Source organism: Lichenostomus cassidix, chromosome 3, assembly GCF_008360975.1.
Source record: "Lichenostomus cassidix isolate B80296 chromosome 3, HeHo_3.0, whole genome shotgun sequence".
Taxonomy (NCBI): domain Eukaryota; kingdom Metazoa; phylum Chordata; class Aves; order Passeriformes; family Meliphagidae; genus Lichenostomus; species Lichenostomus cassidix.
In genome coordinates, this window is record NC_139483.1 from 1,095,003 (window position 1) to 1,113,005 (window position 18,003).

At 42.8% G+C, this 18,003-nt stretch overlaps 1 protein-coding gene across 9 annotated transcripts in view; it reads left to right on the forward strand.

Moving 5' to 3' along the window:
- Positions 1-3,515: 3,515 nt before the first annotated feature.
- Positions 3,516-18,003, forward strand: part of PLCB4 (phospholipase C beta 4) — a 185,525-nt gene continuing 171,037 nt past the window's right edge. For 7 of the 9 annotated variants that reach the window (XM_085053980.1, XM_085053984.1, XM_085053977.1 and 4 more), the window contains exon 1: positions 3,516-3,638. The gene's annotated coding sequence lies outside the window, so the exon portion shown is untranslated. The remainder of the gene's footprint in view (positions 3,639-18,003) is intronic. The other 2 variants (XM_085053985.1, XM_085053981.1) reach the window with 2 other exon arrangements.

Sequence of the window (18,003 nt, forward strand, 5' to 3'; positions counted from 1 at the left end):
TGTAATGGCAATTAATTATGCACATGAAACTCATCTTAGTGTTCAAAGTCAACATACTTAACTAGAACCATCCATGCTGAAAAATAAAAAAATCAATGGCCTGCCCAAGAGGTGGCATAAATCAGTGAGAAGCACACACAAGTTAGATCAACACAGGATCTGTCAGAGATTGTATGTGAACTAATGGCATAGACTCACAGCTTCAATAGTCTCACTGAATTTTGCATGGTCAAACTTCAAATGTCTACCATGTTTCTGTGCCTATTGCCTGCTTTCAATCACTGCACATGTTGATGTCCAAGGAAAATGTTGCCTTAAACAACCTGAAAATAAAACACTGAGAATAAACTCCTTTGGGTGGATATTCTAGGATATCCTAATGAGACTGTGATTACCCTTGTATCAGAGAAGAAATAACATTGGAAGCTCAAATTTCTTTACCAAAACTTCAATGTCTTTGGAAAAATATTTTTCAAGCTGAATATGCTGCAGCTTGAGTAGGTTCCTGTGAAGGCAGCTCTAGCATTTTGCTGACTACTGCTGACTACTACCAGGTGAGGTGTCACTCTACCTCTGTGAGAGGAAACTATTCTAAATGCACCAGGTTTCACCTTATCGCTGCAGAGGTTAGGATTCCTCTGATGTGTTTCCTGGGACATACTGCTTTCACCTGATATGAAATAGTGCCTGTTGGCAGTGTTTATCTTTTCCTAAATCGTTTTGCTAAGTCATGAGGGTGAAATCTTTAGCATTTGCATACATTTATATTTACTACTCCTAAAGCTCTAACTACCAAATGTTGTCCTGTCGCAAGAAAATGAAACAGGTCAGCTGTATGTTGCCCACAGCAAGGCAGCAAGTCAACCTAAAAACTAGCTGGAAAATCAGAGGTTCCTGGATTCACTCCTAATTTATCCCTAACAAGCCAAGTCACACTGGCTGCTGAAGTCAGGAGGGAATCAGTGGAGAAACAAAGATCAAAGTGTTGTCATCTGTTGTTGCTGTGTTTAGAAGTCCAAGTGTGTAAACAGAGTTGTACCACAATGAAATCCAGAAAGTGGGAATTAATCTTGATATGTGGGCCTGACTCAGACCTTTACAACCATGGGGAGAGTTTCAGACCCTCTGTATGGCCTTACTTTCTATGACTTTAAGCACCTTCCAGTGCAAAGTGCACTTGCTGTTAAAACTGACACTGTCAGTACCGCTGTTTCCTTGCAGCCCGAGGGTCTTGACACGGATTCCTTTGGTGATTGCCCTTCTTTCAGTGAACAAGCCAGGTCAGGAGTGACAGCGGAAGGGGAAGGACTGTTTGTAGAAGAACAAAGAGCAGCTTTTTCTAAAGAAACTATACTTCCACTGGTTCTGCAATGCCACTACTTGTCTGCATTTCATGCAGTTACCCAAACACTTCAAATCTATACATTTTGCTAAAACTGTTTTAAGAACAACAATAATGAAGATAATAGGCCTAATTTTGCCCTGGAATAAAATCTCCTTACACAGGCAGGCAGCCATGACCTGTAGTCATGTAGAAGCCATTTCTGGGGAAAAGGAGATAAGAAATCACGGGAGAAGCCAGATGGAGTTATGGACCAGAATAACAATGTCAGTGCTTAGAGACTCTGCAAGCTCTAGAGGTCTGAACAGAAACCACACAGGGATTCCTAAGGAGAATCCAATACTGTTTGCTAGCAAGTAACTGATTATGCCGTACTGGAACTAAAATACTTTTTTGTTACTACTTATATAATAACTTACTTAATTTACATACAGCCCAACGGCAAAAAGAAAAGCCAAATTAAAGGGAAAAAAGCAAGGAAAAGGACACGGAGCACTTCATTTGTGTGCCCATAAATGCATCCATTTCACATTCATTTAGAAACAAACACTCTGGAACCACAAACAAAAACCTCTTCACTAACCCCCATCCATCTGACATTCAAGCTGATACCCTCCATCTTTAATGGCTATAATTGCTGCTCCCATATCCTGTTAACTAGATCCCTTTAGCCCTGCCAGCAATACTGGCCTTCATCCAGCTCACGTGCTTCTCATGCAGGTTCCTTTGTTATTTCCTTCCTGCACCTCCTTTGGCGTGATACGCCCACCCCGAGCTTTCGCTGCAGCCTTGCTGCCCTTCATGGATTTCCAAAGCCCTGTCTCTGCCACCGTGCCCATGAGGAATTTCGAGCAGAGGAGACATAAGCAAACACAAATATCTGCTTAACACAGCACTTGCCTAGGCTACACAAACCCCTCAGAACGCAGCTCTGCTCTGCTACAGGCTGTCCCTGGAATCACGCGTCATCCTTGCTGCTGTTCTCAGTCCCTCCTTTGCTCACTTCTTTGATAGGAGCACGATAGCAGCTCTTGGAGGCAGAATGTTTTTAAAATCACATCCTAGGCAGTGGTGTCGGGATGGGGCCTCGCATTCCAAGCCTGGATTTGTGCAGTTTATAGTATAGGATAATATAGCCCAAGATCTTTGCCACTACATTACTAGTTCAACTACTCGACTAGCAAAACAGTTTTGTATTTTCTTCCACTGTTTCCTCAACTCACCCTGGATAACTTCGTATCCGTAGCTTGCTGCCTCTCCCAACACCAGCTCTCGGTGTCGGTGTCCCTTCGGAACAGTCCCAGGTGTCCAAACTCCACAGTTCACCTACAAAGTCCATGAGCGCAGGCTGCAGGTGAACAGGGATGGGGAACCTGCTTCGGCTGTAAAGCTCAGCACTTGGTTCGGTTTTGTGGGCGTTTCACGGCTTTTCTTGACGCGGGGAAAAACATTTCTCGTGAAATCATGAGGAGAGAGGGACAGCTGAGACCGGGCACGTGGAGACAGCAAACAGGAGAGCACAGGGAGCCTACAGGGTACTACAGGGGCAGTTCATGGCAGTAGTGTGTAGAATCATGAGCTGTGAAAGGGCTGGCCAGGGATCTCGGGAGAGGGAATCCCGCGCTCCAGACCGCCCATACTGCCTGTGCGCTGAGCTCCTCCACGGCTCACGCCAAAGAAACCTCAAGGAGCCCAACTGCAATTTTGAGACGAGAACTGTGAGACTTTGGGAAGCCTCCAGCGGCCTCCGCAACATCCCTTTCTCCCGTCGGCTGCGTGGCAAGCAGCAGGCCTGGCGGGAGCCGGGGAGCGCAAGGGGAAGGGGGATTTCCTCCTCGCCCTTTTCCAATACGTGTAGTAAACAGAGGCGCGCCGGCGCGGACATCCTCCGGGGGCACGTGTGCGGTACCTGCGGGTGCCGGGCAGCGCCGCGGTGCCTCCGCGCCCAGGGCCGTGCGGGCGGAGCTCCGCGCCCGCGGCCCCGCCGCCCACTTGCCATGCGCTGCCCGCAGCCCTGCGCGGCGGCGGGGGGAGCCGGCGGCGGCCCGGCCCGGCCCGGCCCGCCCAGCACAGGCGGCGGCCGCCGTGGGGTTTCCCCCGTCCCTGCCGCGTCTCTCGGCGCTGCGGGGGTTGAGGCGGGCGCGGCGGCGGGGGAGGAGGGAGGGGAAGGGAAGGGAGGGGGGAAGGAGGAGTCGCCGCGGCTGTGGGGCGGGCGGGTCGCGCACACACACAGGCACACACACAGACACTGGCACAGCGTGAGGAGGAGGAGGAGGAAGCAGCTTCGGCGCCTGAGGTAAGGGTGGCGGGAGCGGCCACCGCTGAGGCGGGGGGGGACGGGGGGCGGCCGCGGTTCTGTCCGTGGCTTCGCGCCCTTGGCGGGGAGCGGCGCTGCCCGGCCCCCCCCGCGCGGGCCGTAACCTTGGGCTCCCCCGGCCTCTGTGGGCGCGCGCGAGCATGAGGGGCTGTGGCACCGTGCGGGGCTGTGGCACCGTGCGGGGCTGTGGCACCCGTGAGGGGCTGTGGCACCGTGAGGGGCTGTGGCACCGTGAGGGGCTGTGGCACCGTGCGGGGCTGTGGCACCCGTGCGGGGCTGTGGCACCGTGCGGGGCTGTGGCACCGTGCGGGGCTGTGGCACCGTGAGGGGCTGTGGCACCCGTGCGGGGCTGTGGCACCGTGTGGGGTTGTCACGCCCGTGTGGAGCTGTCACAGATGCAGGTCTGTCACAAACGCGTGGGGCTGCCAGATGAAGGTCTGTCACCGTGTGGGCCACTCACATCCCTGTGGGTCTTGTCATACGTGTGCGTCTGTCTCATATGTGTCTGTCATACGTGTGGGTCTGTCACGCGTGGGTGTGTGTCGCCGTAGGTGTGTCTGTGTGTGACATACGTGCACGGCTGTGCACAGACATGCCTGCGTGCCGCATTCACGTCTGGCTGTGCACACACGCGTGTCCGTGTGCTGTGTGTGTGGATCCATGTGTGGATCCCAGTGTGTGCGCGCCTGGAGATTGGAGTCTTCCCCTCATCCTCGCTGCTGTAGTTTCTGAGTGCATCCGGATTTTGTCAGTGCTGGGCGGTGTGACAAATGTTTCTGTGTAGTTAAGTATAACTTTCTTGTGGTGTTTTTTTTTCTTCCTTTTTTTCTTTTTTTTTCCTTTTTTTTTCTTTTTTTTTCTTTTTTTTTTTTCCTGGGAGGAAGGCGGGCTCACCTTTCAAGATTGTTTGTTTTCTTTCATATATATCCAAAGGTCTCTGGGGATACAAGTGCTCCTGTTGCTTCTGTCTGAGTGGTTATAATTTACAAGATGTTTTTAAATCACTTAGTGGTCATTTTCAAAGCAAGGTGCAAAAGCAATGTTTCCATTTCCGTTCCATAGCCATTCCAAGGCTGTGTGCTGTATTCCATGCTCGACTTTGAATTATTTGCAGTCAGACACCTGTTACTTAATCCTGCTTATCCTTTCCAGTTGCAGTCATCCAGTCTTGTCTTCTTTTTTTTTAATATCTCAAAATAAATTACAAATACTCTTTTATGGTGGCATCTAGTAGAAACCTAGGGATCTAATGCGCTTGTGAGGTATTTAATGTGTGTTTGTTAGGTAATACCTGCTTAGGGAGATGATTTTGGAAAGTTACAGAATAATCTTTATCTCGGGGGAGTTTATATAATGTTAGTGTCTGTGGGGATGGATCTGTAGGAAAGGTGGGTGATAGGAGCTACACGAAGTCAAAGTTTTACACAGTATAAATCTTCAGGAAACCGTGCATCATCGTCTCTTAATACGTAAATAACGTTTGTGTTTTTCAAACTTCACTTGCTGTTGCACCATGGAATTTTCAGTTCAATAATTGGTGTTAACGAGGGTCCTTGGCAAAATGTCGCACTTCAGATCCTCCGAGAGGATGGAGCAGATTCTTTCGTAACACATTTGGGTTGAGGGTTGTATTCTGTAGTTTACTTGAGCAGTTTTAGCCAGCTGATACTACTCACTTCAGGTTAATTTCTTCAACTTCTGGAAGTGTATGTCCACAGTACTTGCAGGCTTTCACTGGATCAAGGGTACCAAATATTGCCATGTACCACAAAATAATTATTGTTATATAGAGCTGAGCAATTCTGTATTGTATAGAGACAGTTTCTAAATAAGAGTTGGGAACAGATTTATTCCTCTCTGCAACTGATAACTTCATGAAGTAATTAAAAATAAATTACAGAGCTCTAGGATGTGAATTCTCTTCCCCAACCATTAATACCAGTGTGCCTTCACATGTCAGTTTTGATTCATCTCTTGATGATATTGCTAAAAACCAGGTATTGATATGAAAGTCAAACCTCTAGTGAAAATATAACTGCGTGGCTGTCAGAATAAAATGTGAGGATCTGATCTGATTGCTGGCTGTGGATACACACTTGGTAGAGTAACAATGCCTTTTATTTTAAAGACATGCATCCACGCACAGGAGCTTTGTTCTAAAATAGTGTTTCTGTAATGAATTTATGCATAACCTACACTCTCTGCTTTTTCTTAAAATGCAGGGAAGACAAAACCTTGAAGGGGAAGAGAGAAAGACCAAGGGGCAGGAAAGAGAAGTCATTTGAATTTCCCTTACTTACAGAGGAAATATTTCTTTGTTATGTTTCACACAAAATATTGTGTTGTTTTCACCTTTTCAAAAACAGCGGCGAGTTGTTTGGGCTTGATATACACTGCTGACTTCTGTTGCAGAGTTTGGGCATTTGTTCCAGTAATATCTGGCTGTGATGATGAACTTGGGGCTATGCTGGAAGTCTGTCAAGTGTTTGTTACAGCTATGTAGGAACTGATGGCTTCATTTTCACCAGGTTTAGGTATACTGAGTTGAAAACTTGTAGTTTTGTGCTTACTGAAATGACTTGTTTTATATTTCTTTTTCATTTTTTATCTTGTAATTTTTTGTGGTCTTTTTGAATTGTTTAATAGTTTGCTTTCTGTGGTGGTTTTAACAGCTCAATTACTATTCCTTCCTGTTCATAATTTGCCAGAGACTGAAGTCTGAAACTGCTGTTTTAATATTTTCCTTAAAATTGAATTAATCCCTTTTGTAGGGGAGAGGGAAAAAGGGACAGAGAAGCACTTATGGGAATTTTAGAAATGAGAACCAAAACTTAATGCAGGCATCTTACCTAGGAGAGGCTACTTATGAAAATTGTACCTCATTGATTTCAGAGAAGGCTGGTTTCCTCTGTAGTTTCAATCATCTGTCCCATTAGATTTTGGGAAGTGTTGTAAATTGGTTTAGAAGTGAAATTTTCCAAGTCATAAAATCTCTGGTTGGTTGTTAATGGAAATCATTACAAAGGGTTGCATAAGCTTTATTTGTAGGATGGCTAATCAGTAGCCTGGGCTTAGTTCCGTTCTCTAATAAACAGATGCATTGTGCTACTTCAAAAATTGCAAAATTGATGACTTGGGTACATTTACTAATTTTGCAAGACATGTAATGCATCTGATTTGGGGAAGACTCTTTGATGTCTGCAGAACTTGCATACAGTGGAGGTGTTTATGACCCAGCCTCCAAACTCTTCAAAAGTTTTTTGACTATACTGTTTAGGACATCTTATTCTTATGAAAGATTCATGCGTAGCACCACATCAAAATTACCTACGAGCATGCATCAAAGGCCCAGATAAATTTTATTCAGCACGACTTTCTGGGAGCAGGTTTTGTGCTCTCTTGCTTATGCAGAAAAAGAATGTGATTTTTGGACTTTGTATTCCAAAGAGCTGACCTGTAGAGGTTAGAATATATGGTATATCAATAGTATAAATACCAAAAATAGTGTGCTTTGGCATTAACTAGCCTGCTCTGCTCATGTCCTGCCCTGTGATCACTAAATTATGAAAATCTGTCTTGTTGGTCCTCACCCATCTTATGGTAGTAGTGGTTTCTGGAAGTTTGGTAAATGTGGGTAAAGAAGCTTGTGAAACTGTGGATGAAGACAGGTTCCCAGCCATTCTGGAATTAATTAATTAGGCCTACTAGTAATTTTCTTGTTCCAGAAAGGCATACTAATGTATCGGAGTACCTGGACTACTCCGATACATTAGTATCGGAGGGGAACATGGGAAACAGCATCAGGACAACCCTTTCACTGCTGTCTTCAGAGCACTAATGTCAGGAATCTGCAATTTTCAGGGCAAAGATGCTCCTAAGCGGCTTATGTGAGTCACAGAAGTAGATGGTGCAGCACAACTGTGGCTTTAGAGATTCATCTCCAGCAGACTTCTGGGTGATGAGCTGCTGATATTTTCCTTGTGAGGGATCTTGGAGGAAAATCAGTATTTGCACCCCCTCCTTTTGAAGGCCAGCATCAACTTATACAAGGCAGTGAAGTGCTGTGGCTCCTTTATTCAGTTTGCCTTGCGAGTCGTTCTACATATCAGCCACTGAAAGAAGTACTTGTTAAAGTCATACCTGTGCAACAACAAAAGAATCTTGATTTTTGGAGAAGAGACAAAACCTTTTTCTTCCTCTCGTCTGAAGAGCCCCTTAGACTAGCCCTGAACTCATGCTGTCCCGTTTCCCTTGTTACTAGTCTTGGATAAATGGTATTTGTGAATAGTTATAATGTTTCATTTCACCTTTAACGTTCCAAGAAGCACCAGTCAGTCTTCCTTTGCGAGAAAGCCAGTTCCTCTGGAGCAGTGTGGCTATCGCTAAAAGCTTAGATTGCCCTACTGTAGTGTATCTGCTCATGAAGGGGAGAAATACAAGGTATCCAGCTTTTAAGACCACTTGCCTTTTGCACGGTTTAGGTTTCTGTGACAGATGAGGCTGTTACTTTGATCTCTTTGTGGTTTCCCGTTCTTGTCCATTGCCAGTCAGTGTTGTTAAGCTCAGTTGTGATCCTGTCCCACCCATGACTGATAGCTGGTCATGGGACAGATAGCACCAATCACAAAGACCATGGTTATGGCATGGGACATCCCTTGCCCTCCCCTGTTTCATGACCATCTCATAGATGAATCCATAATCTGATTCTATGCAATTGCTCCATGCTACCTGATAGAAAATATTTTAAGAAGCAATCTCTCTCTCACTTATAAGCCCTAAGTGCTTCTAATTCCTCACAGTGTGTCTCTCACCTTTCTTTTTGCAATAGCCAGGGATCAATATGGGAGTTAAGTAGGTGCTGGTCATACACCCAAAGTTAGGGCCTTGCTTTCCATATATATGGGAGGTATAATTGTACTACCATGAGACCTTATACTCTGAGAGCTAAGAGTCCCTTGTTTGATATTTCCCCAAAGTAAGAGCTTGTTCTTTCCCCAGTAACGATGACTGGCAGCTTTAGGCAAGTGAAGTGGGACAGCCTGTTTGGAATGTGCTCCATTGTAAGGTCGGTTTGCGGAGTGGTTGAAATTGGTGTTGCCGAAGTAACCATGTGCCTTTGCCCTCTTGATTTTGAAGAAACTGGTTCTGTTCAGTTGACTCTGGGGCTCTCAAATTGTAACTTCCTTTGTGAGCCAGCCCTGCAACCTAGAAGACCATGAGAAGATGTGTAACATTACAGATGCTGGATTTAAAAAGGAACTGTTCAAATTAGATACTTTACATTGTTCCTTCTCAGATGATGTACTGATAGACCATTTACTTGAAAAGTCTTAATCTAGGCTTGGTGTTCATATTCTGTTGTTTGTATTTGTAACACCATTTGAAATTCTGAAGATAAAAAAATTACAAGTGTCATCCACCTATCAAATAGTTACATTAAAGTAATTTATATCTTCAGTTGGTCTAGCAATATGCCTGCCAAGAGAGAATATATATTCAGCCTCAGAAATGTTTGGGTACACTTTAATAAGGAGGAAATGGGTATGAAAAAGGCATTAAAGAGCAGGCTCTTTATTCTTGACGTTACAGAAAAATTTCCTTTTCTAATGATTTCTACCTTCAACATGAGCACACACGCTCCTGCAGACTGGAAGCAATCAGCCAGAAGGTCAGTGACTAATAAAGGGGGCAAAAAAGAATAAGGACTTGAAAGGTTAATAAGGAGCATCTCTTGGATTCCAGTGATTTAGAGTTTCCATGATCCTGTGAACACTGATGATGTGGAAAATAACAAGTAATAAAGAAGTTCTCTGAGATGTAAGCTGTGGTCTAGAACAAGATAGGTCAGATGAAAGAACTTCTCATACCAAAGTGACATTTTTTCGTACTTGATCTTGCAGACCATTCCAAAACTCTATGGGTTTTTCTGTTCCCATTTTTCTTCTCCTTGAACATATTAATTTCCCATGCCTGAAATTGCCACGTCTTTTGCATTTGCCTTTTTATTTTCTTTCCCAAGCTTTTGGGGATGTCCATTATTGATGTTGCTGTATGTGCTGCACTTGCTGCATGTACAGATATTCTGTACTCTCCTCTCAGATGATGCTGTGTGCTGGATCCAGGGTGCTTGTCTCCATCTCTGACATTAGACTGCTGCCACTGCTAAAAGGAAACAGGGAAGAAGGGAATTGATAGCTGCAGTGAGAGCCTCTTTGTTTTGAAATACACAAATTAGGATAACTCATACAGAATTCTTCTTGCTGAAGTGTGACCTGAAATGGAATATGAATGCCTTATTGGGAAGTAGGAAATAGAGCCATGGAGTGGTTTCCTTGGCAAGGCTAATGTGATCTGTTGAACCCAACAGAACTGGTATACTTTTTTTCTATGAAGGACCATGATCATTGAAAGAAAAGCATTTTTGAACAAGGAGGGGAGAGAGGCCGCTGAATTCTCTGTAGGTTTGTTTGCTGGGATGAGAAGGAAGGACAGATTTGTTGAAGAGGTTGGATAGCACGGAGTGGTGACTGCAAGGCAGACGGAAGCTGTTGGATGATTTGATTTTACTATTTGTTTTTCAGCTATAGTTCTTGAGGATTAGTGCAGATTAATTGGGTGCTCTGGTGGATTTGGAGAGCTGTACTGCATGTCTGACATCAGCAAAGAATAGACTGAGTAATTATTGCTTTCTGGTCTTTCAGTGTGTGTTATTTGTGTACTGCTTCCCTAGCAAAATATGCTTAGGAATAATTGCCATACATTAAATGACAAGGAAAGATGGAAAGTGGTTGCAGGTATATCAGAGCAGATTGCAAATGAGGTGCTGCAGTCTGGCATGGGGGCTGTGAGTTGCAGGTAATGTGGATACTTTGGCACCCCTGCTTGGCTTGTCATTTTCACATTGGAAATCTCCTGTATCCGTGGATGCTGCAGGTGCGGTGAAGCTCCTGGAAATTCCCCTCAGCGTGTCTGCCATCCCTCACATGATGCGCTTATCTGCTTTGATTGGAGAATTCCCGTGCTGAAGCAGAAGGTGGGGGCCTCGGGGCGTGGGTAGTGCTGTGACCTGGGAGAATAACAGAGGGCTCAAATAGGGCAGCCCGGGCGGGAGTAGGCTCAGCTGTGGCTCGGTGTCCCGGGGGTGCTGCCGGTGCCATATTCCCGCAGGCACAGCAGCTGGGGCTCGGAGACCCTGGCAGCCTCCTCTGCTTGGTGTGGGGCTGGCAGGAGCAGCCCCCATTGTACATCTGCGTGTGCCGAGGGGAAGGTCCTGCAATCTCTCTGCTGCGACTGGACTGATAGAAAGATTCATTTCCTCTTTTCCCCAAGCCCTTCAAATCTGGCAGTGTGTAGCAGAGTCTGGCTGTTCTTTTTGCTGATGCTCTCGGTCTTGGCTATGAAATACAGAGTAGCTTTTTGATGACCTGTGACTGTAGCAGGTGGCTGGGAAGAGAAATAACTTCTGAGAAGTCCTTGGCCCAGGTGAGGACAAACAGGGCAAAAATATTTTTATTTGTACAGGTTGCTGCTTCCCTGCATTCAGGCATCACTGGTAAAATTTTGCTTTTCTCAAGCAGATTCTCATCTTCTTGGATGTGTCCTAAAGTATTACGTATGTTTGCCTCTGCATGCTTTTAATTTTGTTTGTCTGTTTGTTTTTCTTTACTAACTGAGAAAGTGCTGGAATTGGCATATTTGCCAAGCCTCGTAAACAGATGTTGATAAAATGGTCTTCTTTGAGATATCCTAATGAGAGCATGAGCTTAACTAGAAAAGCCATATAAAAATAGTTTTTAGCTGTGTGCCATTTCATCTGTATGTCTTTATTCAAGAAAATGTCTTAAATTAGTCTTTTCATCACGTAATGGAAGTATTTGCACTGCTTGTATGGGAGCAATACCATCTCTTCCCTGTGGAATTAATGAAGACTGACACCTTGGGAGAAGCACATGGTCCTTAACTGGCCTTGTTCCAGGGATAGTGAATAAATTGGTGTGGTGCTGGCAGGCTCAGGAACCTGTATGGGTGCTTTTGTGAATACATGTATGGACTGTGTGCTTGGGAGACAGTACCCCAGTGGCACTCCTGTGACCTCAGCTGCTAATGATAATCCCTCCGTTCTCTGCATCCAGCAGGTAGTGAAGATGTATGGAGACTCAGAGGGGTAGGAAAGGGTAACAGCAGCATCAATCCTCTGCATTTTGTTTTATATGTCTAGAGAGCTGGGTGATCATCAATGTGGAGAAATGTTGGGTGTTGTTCCTGTAGCATGTTTGTGTTTGTTGGGTATGGAAGGGATAAATCTTCAGCTCTGCTGTTCTGGTTGAGTTCATTTGGAAGAATTCTTACTAATGAAGTTGGTACTGCAGAGTTGTGGTTCCCATGTGGATAGAGGAATCACAGCTCACTTGGACCATTGTCTGGTAGTCCAAATCACGTAAAAAACACAAGAATTTCTCTGCTGCAGCTTCATTTTCAGAGTTGATTGTTTGAATTGCAGTCTCAGAAAAAAGATGATCTGTTGGGTTTTGGCTACAGTGACAGCCTACCAGTTGATTTATTCAGGAGTTTTGGGGACAATTTTTTGTGGACTTCTTTTACTTTTTTTTTTAAGACTTTTTGAAAATCTCATTTTTCGTATTTTTAAAGATTCTGTTTGCTTGTTTTGTGTGGATTCATATGTGTTAGTTTCTTACAGCTTTCCCATGATGAACTAAAAGCCTCCCATAACCTAATCACATTTCCAGATGTGGGGAAATCAAAAGTATATGCTTGCAGTAATTCTTTGCTATACAAACACATGTATTTATTTTGCAAATGATTATTTTATTTTAAAACACATGAGGTGAAAGCATTACTTTGTACGAGTAGCTGTGAGTTGGCATGAAATAGGTTACTTCTGAAAAAAAAAGTGAGCTTTATTGCTGGTTTTTTTTTTATTTTAATGAAGTCTGTGACACTTCAGTTTTCAAAACTGAATCAATCTGCCAAGAAAGACATGCTCTGATTTATATATATCTTTGATTTAGTTATGCTGAGTTTATAAACAGTGTGTGGTAATCTTCCCTGATCTCATCCTGCTTTAATTTCTAATTTACTCTTGAAAAGGCACTGCTCACTTTAATCTAGAATAACCACCTCCTCTCCCCACAGTAGAACAACTGAATAATAATATTGTGAAAACAAAGATCTAAGTGCAGCTCTCAGATATCTGACATGTTAAAAACATCTATTGAATTGATCTGAAATTATGTGGAAAAACATACAGGTAGTTTTTTCAGGTAATATTGAATCATCTAATGATTGATTCCGTGAGTGGTTTTCCATGATTCAGGTGCTGAGCAATGTGGCAATAGTTTGAGGCTTTTGAAAGCTGGAAAACAGTTTTTGATACTCACAGGTAGAAATGGAAGACGAAATTGCATTGCTGTGTTAACAGTTACATTATTTGGTATTAAGGAATTGGCTCCATCCCACTGTAGTTCAGTGTCAGAATGTTCGCTGTGTATTTTCATTCTCTTGTTTTTAAGTGGAATTGTTTTCACAGAAGACAATAATAGTACGAGATATGAGGAATTTTTTCCAGTAATGTAAAACTACATTAGCCTTTTTGGGGGTTTAGTTTTTGAATTATTTAATTTCCACAGAATCACTTAGGCTGGAAAAGACCTCTGAGACCATTGAATCCAACCTGCGATGCAACACCACCATGGCATGGAGTGCCACGTCCAGGCTTTCCTTAAACACCTCCAGGGCCGGTGACGGCATCACCTCCCTGGGCAGCCCACTCCAATGTCTAATCACCCTTTCTGTGCCTAACCCTCCCCTGGAGCAGCCTGAGACCACATCCTCCTGTGCTGCCACTGGCTGCCTGGGAGAAGAGGCCAAACCTCACCTGGCTACAACCTCCTTTCAGGTAGTTGTGTTCTCTCAGTAACAGGATACATCTAAAAGAATAGCCCTTACCTTTAGCAGCATTTAAATGCTCATGGAGCAATCGTTTTGTGACTAATTGGAAATTTTAACCAAAACTTGGATCTTGAAGGTGTTGCTTTGCCTGGCTCATTTGAAAGATCTGTGGAAGTATTTCTTCAAAGCATCAGTTGAAGTAATTATCAGAGTAAGGTGTCAGTTTTGTGTTTGTTTTTTGCTTTTTTTTTTTTTTTAAGAGCTATAAAACTATATACCTAAAAATTTTAAAATTGTGGACCCATGGTATTTTTTCAGGTGAGCTATAGCTCTTCCTTAAAAAGTGATTGCTAATTTAAATTATAACCACTTTTCTGGTAATATTGCTTGATTTCATAAACCATTATCTGGAATCTTTCAGTTACTGAGAAGCCAAGTTACAGTTTCATTTAAAACGTAAGTGCTTCTGTATATGTGAATAACACATTAATTACACAAATAAATTTTTGCCTGCCTTTCTTTTTGTAGAAGTTGATAAAAAGATAATGCTTCTCAGTTAATTTAAAATCATTTAAAGGAAGTCTTATTTAAACATGACTGAAAGTGGATTAATCCTTTTTTCCCTTCCATCTCTTCCTGCTATCATCACGTCTTGGGTTTTAGAAATTAAAGAATGTTGTGTAAAGGGCTTTGGCAGGGAATGTTTTGCTTATCTCAGTGGTCTTCAGTCCAGCTGGTAATTAGCACTTTTCTTAGTGACTGAAACGTAATTTTAACAAGAGTTGGCTCTTCCTGTTCAGCAGTGTCTATTGACAGAGCGTGGGTGGTGCAAGCAAGTAACCTGAGTCCATTTGAGCCTTGTATCTCAAAATTCAATTCAAAATCATCGTGCTTCATCTAAGGGGCCTTTTGGATGGTTGTTGAAATTTATCTGTTCCCTCTTACTGTAATACTCTTGTGACAGGGTTTGTACATCTGCAGTTTTATCAGGGATGATTCATAGGCCAAAATGGTGTTTGTCCACTTAATGGTTCATTCCTTTCCCCTTTCAAAGGGAAAACAATAGGAAAAAAGCTATTCTCTCTGACAGATAATAGCTTCCTTTTATTGTTTGGCAGTGTGGTTTGTTGTTTTTTTTTTTTTTTAACCTTGAAATTTGACCTGACAAAAGAAAGGTATCAAGAATTCAAATAGTGCCAGGACTTGACAGGGGAAATTTGCCATGTATGAGAAATAAAACTGACCTGAGTACAGCACACTGCAAGTGCACAAACCCAGCCCTTCAGAGCTGGAGACTGATTAAATCAGTCTGTAGTTTTTGCAGGTGAAATAGTTAATTTGGCTTCAGAACTTTACTTGCTCCCTGTGGGCTACGCAGCTAGTGGATAAAAATATCTGTTTGTTCCTTCAAAAGCAAAGTGTATATCCACCAAGTTGTCTCAAGCCTTCTCATTTGTAAGATCAGATGTCAAAAGACTTCACTTTTTCAGGATGGAGAGATATTGCTGGCTGGCCTTTTAGATGACCGTATTGAGACTGATATGATTTCAGAATTAATCTTTAACTCAATTTCAGCAGAGCAAGGAGTGGCTGTTAGGACACATCTGATCCTCAAGTAGGAATGGTAATATTCCTGGGTTATAACCTGTTACCCTTCGTGACACAGGAGGAGAGGTGCCCAGCCTGGAAGCTCTTTATTAGTTGCTCGGTATTGTTTTCATAATTCTGCCATCCACTCCCCTTCCCCTCTCCCCGTATCTTTAGGGAAGGGCCTAGCTGGCTGTACTGGACTTTTAAAATCAGATTTCTTTGTTCTAAACCAGGACTTGGTTTAAATACAGTAAGGTGCACACCCCCACCCACAGTGTTCTGATTAGCTATCTTTTCAATATCTACCTTAAATATCATGATAATGCCTGAAATGAAGGCTCATTGTCTTGTGAACCACGAGATGTAGAACATCAGAAGAAGTGCATACTTACAGCCTTGAAAGTATGAACTGAAGTACAGCACAATGTAAATGTCAATTCAGGAATGTTAGGTAGGTTTGGTATGATCCCTTAAGGATTCTTTGTTCATGGCCTAAATTGCAAGGTTTCTGGGGCAGGGACTATCTTTGCATTATTTATTTTATGGCATTTATTACAATGCAGTCTTTATTATTTTTTATTTAACCTGGTTGGTGTCCATTTGCTGGTACATCAGATGAGAGAATACACTGCAACAGAGCATTTTTATTTAGAATACATACATACACAAAACTAATTTATGCAGGTTAAAAAGAAATGGCATCCATGTTGTTCAGTTCAACATGCTGAAGTACCTAAAAAAAGGGTATGAAGCAGCTTTCAAGCAATTTCATCTCTTTATATTCCAATTGTTGAGACCCTTTTAGCATGGTGAGATGACTTCCCCAAAGCCTGTAGCTCATGTGTGTTACCAGCAGGGATCCTGGTAAATTACTTCCTGACCTTGCCTGGGAAATCAGAATGTAGCAAATCAGGGACATGGACATGCTCTACCAAGACAAACACACACGGGGTGCAGATTAATGTATGGAACAAGGCGTTGCTTACACTGCTCTCATTGACATGCCATGCAGTATTAGAGGCCATTATTTTTAATGCCTTTGTTATGCAACAGATCCAGTTTTGATTTGTAGCCCAGAAAGAGCAAAATTTCAGTGTTAGAAACATAGTCTGAAACAGGATATTTGCCAAGCAGTCTTTCTGCATTTAGACATTGACACCAGTCTTCCAGCAGAAATGAAAATGTGGTTCTTGGTGTTGTTTCGAGGTTTGAGGATTCCTTGTTTAAATCTTTTAAGGCAGAACATAACTCAGGAGCACCTTTTTATTTTTTTTTTCCCTTTGGCAATGGCATGGAGATTGTCTGAATCAGCAAAGCTGGCTTAAAGGGACACTCAAGTCAAGACCATCTGTATGTACAAAAAGGAATTTTCTTTTGCAAAGAATCAGTTTAGCTGCAGACATCAGGCCTACCACTGAACGTTTTAAAACCAGTTTATATGGGTTGTGTCATTTCTGTTTCCTCCCTCTTTCTTTGTGTTTTGTGAAAGTCACCAAACAGCAAACCCTGAACAAGCTCAACTGCACAGTTGGATGCGAAAAGAAATAGAAGAGGCTGGCCAGAAACTGCAATCTTACAAAGCACAGATCTAGAAAGCTGTTTCAGATATGCTAAAAATTATTTACACTTTGCAGTCTTGCAGCTCTCATTAATCTAATAGTGGTTCTGGAATCTCTTTTTTAGGCGTTGCACATATTTGTTAAAAATGCTCCTTCACCCAAAGAACTTATTGCACTGGAATAGGAGGAGCCTAGAGCTGAACACAGGTTTTGGTATAGAAGCAACAGAATAGAAGAGTGAAACTTTTCCAACTACATGTGGTTAAGATCAGCCTAAAAATTCAAGCTGCATGTTTTAATAATTTTTGATCAAGTGGGACTTCAAAGATTTTGACTTCCCTTTAAAGTGTAAATTTTGTGCATTGGACACTGAATGTAGCACAAAGTGCACAAACCAGCACTGGTTGCCATCAGATGAGATTTGCTTCAGTGCAGCCGGCAGCATCAGGCCCAGGATGTTTGCACAAGGAGGCTTTGTAAACCTCCACTGCAGAGCTGTAATGCTTTGATCTGTTTACTGGACAAATCAAAATTAAACTGATGTCTCCCAGGTTCTTTTTTTTCCTTGGGAGAAACTAGCACTCAGGAAATCTGGCTGGCCATATCAGATTTTGCCCCAAGAAATTGCATTAGTTTAAAAAAGAGGCATTGTACTCGCAGCTTAATGTTTAAACTCAATGTCAAAACGTTAGGGCAGAATAATGCACACCGATAGTGCAAATGATTTTCTTGGGTGGGTTTCAACTCCTGTGCGAGTATCTGGGAGAATATGTTTACTTTCTTGCCTTGAAATGCCATGCTGTTTCCATCACAATAATGCCACTCTCAGCTAGCTGGTTGCAGCCAGGTTCAGAGATAGAAATCAAAATTGTTTTGAAGTGTATCTGTTTATTACAGTGTAACTTTTCTTTTATACTTCATATTATCCAGTGACTAAACATATTTACTTTAAACGGCTATGTGTTCCAGGTGGGTAGAAGCAAAACAAAAGTGTGTTTGAGCCAGTTGTAATTAAATTTCAGCTCTGTACATTTTGCCAAGACAAGAGAAGCTGCTGGCATTTAAACCTTGCAATGCATTATGGAGTGACTACCAGTCAGATTCTCCTGTGGAATTAAAACAAATTGGAAAGCAGAGTGAGAAAGGGGAAGAGAGATTTGTGTGAATTAAATGACTACAGCCTGTGGTTTGCCAGCCTCTCTTGCTTTTGTTGATAATGTCAGGTTATGTAAACTTCTTCCCACCACTTTCTTCTTGAACTTGCAGCAAAGCAGTTTTGTGTGGTG